The following is a 4,602-nucleotide window of genomic DNA, read 5'->3' on the forward strand; positions in this document are numbered from 1 at the left end:
AAGCACTGCCTTTGCATTTTTCATCAGCTTCTGAAAACTGAAAACTGGAAACCTTCAAAAAACAAATGGAATAGCAGATCTGGGTGTGAAGGAACGGTCCAGACAGAATAAACAGAAAATTTACCTTCCCCAAAGCTGAATCTAGTAGAAACTATTCCTAGACTCAAACCGTTAAAGATTCCTCCTCTTGGGAGGCCCGAATGAAAGGTAGAAAATAAATCCATATACTCCCCACCTTTATTCTTAACTTCATCTTTCCCAACTGGACTTTGACTTCCATTTTTTTGAATAACCCATTAGATGCCACAAGCTCAGAATGACAAAGAGAAATCAAAGCACTGTTTGAATATCCTAACCACCGGCATTTGTTCTGTATGTTGGCATTTGTATGTTTTTCTCCTCCCTCCTCTTTTCCCTTTCTAACAGCGGCTGGGACATGAAGATACCTTGACAAAGTGGGCTATTGGTTGGATACCAAATGGTCTGGACTGCCCATCAGATCATATGAAAAATTCTATGACAAACAGAAATGTCCTGAAAAACAGGTTACTCAAAACCACGATCTGTTTCATTGCAATTCATTTCACAGCTGAAGTATTATGGATGTATTTTGCTGTTTTCAAATTACATTTTAGTGGTGCAGCTAGCCTCAGAAAAGGGAGTTATGAAATGGTAAGTTCTATTAGAGGAATATTGAAGTGTGCTTTTTATTTTTCATATAAAATAATAGGAAATAACTTTTTGTGCAGAGACAGTATTTTTCCTCAGAATGAAACTGTGTAGTAAAACTCTCCCTGTTATTACAGCATTAGTCAGCACTAGTGCAGCTGCAGTAGCAACATGTAGTAAGATGCAAAAGTGGACATAACTCAGGTTCTTGCAAAATCAGATTGTTATAGTTGGCTGGTAAAAAACATCTGTGAGACTGATGATGATAATATTCCTAACCAACGCTGCACTGTTGGCAGTAATGTCTAAAATATGTCCACTATTTTGTTCTTAGTAAAGACAAGACCTTGTTCTGAGTTACAATGAGCACAACTTATCCTTGCAATCGTTGTCTAGCAAGACCCAATGGATGTAGGTAGATCTCATTACCAATGCTTTATGACTGATACCTTTGCTTTTACAGCAGAAATGTTGCTGCATTATAAAAATTAATCATCAGATTTTCCTATTAACTTAATTATTTTAACTATAGCAGGCAAGTTGGAGAATTGCTGGATTACTGAACATGTTTGGTATGGTATGAAATCCTCCGATTTCTGTACAATGCTAATTTACAGTGGTAGCCCAATTAGTATATTGAAGAAACATTAAAGACAATCCAGATGAGAGTTACTTATTCTCCTTTCATCCTTTTGTTAACATCTCCCAGTAAGAACACAAGACCGGAAGGGATCTCCTTAGCTAACAAATCTGGTCCTCTGCCATCACAAGCAATCATGTCATACGATTGCTTTTGTAAACGCATCTGACCTCAATTTTAAAGTACTTTTACTTACTACTGTACTCTGTTGCTTTTCTGATACTTGGCCAATCTTCTTGTAATTTTCAGTCCAAATTTATCACCAATTTGTGCTAGTTGTGGAACTGAGTCAACAAATGGTGAGAAGTAAACAGAGAACACAGACTCCAAAGGAACAAAAAAATAAAACTGGCAAAATTGAGAAGATTGTACACTGGCTAAGTCCCATTTCTTCATTGTAGTGCACAAAAAGATTAGCCTGGCAGCAAATCAGCTCTGCTGTTTCACAGTTACAGAAATTTACTCAAATGGAGACTGATTTCAATTGCAAGATGGATCTGATAATTGTGCTATGACCAGTGTTCTTGAGGTACTTCTCCAATGAACAGGACACATGTATTGCGTGATTTCTATTAACATCTGGCTTAGATATGGCAATTTGCTTGTAGTGCATTAACACATACACTGCCATCAGTAGAAAGCAGGAGCCAAACCCACAAGTCAGCCATGCACAGGATTTCTACTGAGTTAAAAAAAAAAAGAAAAAAAAAAGAAAAGAAAAGAAAAAAAAGAAAAGAAATCACATATATGGAAGGGCTTGCATCATCAGACCAAAAATTCAACCCTTCATTTTTTGTCTTATTTGAAAAACGACAGTTGACCAACTGCACGAGACCTTATAGCCACCCTGTATCTTACTTTGGAAATTCTCTAGCATTTTTATGTAAGATGAGTTAGACCTGTGAAAGTGGGAAATCCTTTTAGAACAATTTAATGTGGACATAACACCCAATTAAAACGGAAAGCTATAGAAGATTACACAGAAATGAAAAACAGTTTGTTTTTTTCTTTCTTATAGAAATGGCACATTTTGGCCAGCATACTGTCACTAGTGTTCATCAAGAAGCTGTAGAAAGGAAACTCATTAAAACAACCTTATTGTTGATCAATGTGCTAGATGGATGCTGGATCATTATCACTAACACATACAAAGATTAAACTTTTTATTGCTTCTGTCAGTGATGTTAAGAGGCTATATCAGATTTATTTTCCAGTTGCCTGGCTGACTACAGACATACAACATTCATTAACAGTCGCACAAGAAGGTTAATGGTCTTTTGTAAGATTACCCAGTTCCTAGTTATGGCAAACAAAGCAGCCCAGGTGGCTTAGAGAGATTTGGCCTTTCTTTTATTACTTTAGTAATCATAAGATAATGTAGTTATTATGGCAGTGCTACCAAAAGACAAGAATTTAGAAGTTGGTGTTCACTCTACTGTAATTCTGTTGTTTTCATTGTCTGAACTTCTAATTTCTTCTTTAACCTTCTATTTTGCTTATATTGTAACACAGATTGATATTAGTTCTGTTTCCCTGACTCAAGTGCTCCCAATTTGGATGAAGAAAGTAAGATAAAGGTAAAGAGCATAAAACCTAAGAAGTACTTGTACAAGCAGTCTTACCTTGAATGCTCAACTTGTCTGAAAGTCCACTTCAATATGAAAGCGCAGATTTAAGTTTAACCCCCCTATTTAAAAATTCTGGCCATATTATCTGTTGACACAGTACTGGAATTTATTTTACAATGGCTCACTAAAAGATATACAGTATTTTAATGTTTGCTTCCATTCTGGTTATTTTTTTCCTTCTAAACACCTAACCAACAATAAAACTAATAAATAGCATTAAACACTGCATAGAGAAGCAGCCTGAGAAGTGCTGGTAACTATCTTGTCAACTTCTATTTTCTAAAAATGGAAGACAAGTCCAAGAGATATATTTTCTTCTCTCAGAAGAGTCTAATGTTACCTAGCCATAGGATAATATTTATTTCATTGATAAAAATAATTTTCTGTTACTTCATCTTTTGTATGTGTGTCTAACATTCCATTGGTTACAAATTTCTAATCAAATTTCTTGAAGGTTAACATTTAGTAACTGCTACTCTGGTTATGAAGCTTGCTATCAAAAAGATTACAGTATTTTATTTATTCTATATAAGAATTTAGTGATGCTAGTAAATATTTTAATATGATACATGTTTTTTTAAAATTAATGTAGAATTGTGCCTTCTTTGAAAAGCAGTACTGCAACTTTATTTCTACCGAGGATCCCCCTACATGTGCTGAATTCCACTGCCTCCAAATAGAAACCTATCATAGAGCCTCCCCTCCCATCTACACATCTATGGGCAGTGCGTTCTCACCAGTCATTCATTCTCATTTTTGGCACAGCTGATTGCATTTCCAAAAAGCTTGTGTTAAATCTCTTTATTCTAACACTTTCCATGCAGATATCTTTGGAGGACTGCTGTCTTCACACCAAACTGAGCAGTCCAACATGAAACAAGGAATAGTTTTAAGGAAAGAAAAAAAATCTTATCCCAGCCTCATTCAGCTTGCCAGACCTGCACATCTGGACAACTTGGATTGGGCAAGACTTTCAGGGAGTGGTTACTTGAAGGAGTTCTGCAGTTTATATATTTAACAGGACATAAAGAATGGGTTGAAGCAAATGAACAGAGCTGTAAAAAACTAAACCACGGGGTGCAGAGGAATTTAGGCCATCAACTTCAAGCCCGAGCAACCCACAATCCCAGAGCTAGAAACTGGCGATGAGAAGGTCACAAACTAAGCACTCTTCCTAGGCCAAAGCGTGGGGCTTATCTCCGGCCCTGGGAACGGGCATGGTCCTTCCTAACTGAAAAGGCAACCTTCAGCTTCTTACAGGGCAAATCCAGCGTGAGGGAGGCAGCAAACAGCCACGCTCACATTGTTCTCGACACACGATTACTGGGCATTATCACAGCATCGCTAGCGCCTGTTCCCTGCAGCTGCCAGGCACATCCCTGCAAGATGCAGCGCCCAGATGATGGCTGCGATCCCGCCCGCAGACCAGCCGGGCAAGATGCTCTTTCTGCACCCGAACCAAGCCCTCTCCTCAACCCTCCTGATCTTCCCGTGCCTCTACGCGCTCTACTAAAACCCCGGCAGAGACAATACGCATCGCATTCTGAAAAATGCCCCCTGCCGCCACTTCCCCCTCCTTGCTCGGCCCCTGGTTGCCCTCCGACCGGGGTGGCACGCCGAGGAGCAAGACCCGCCGTTCGATCCTGGGCACGGCACGGCACGGCA

This window comes from Charadrius vociferus, unplaced genomic scaffold (assembly GCF_000708025.1).
Source record: "Charadrius vociferus isolate BGI_N301 unplaced genomic scaffold, ASM70802v2 scaffold196, whole genome shotgun sequence".
NCBI classification, from domain to species: domain Eukaryota; kingdom Metazoa; phylum Chordata; class Aves; order Charadriiformes; family Charadriidae; genus Charadrius; species Charadrius vociferus.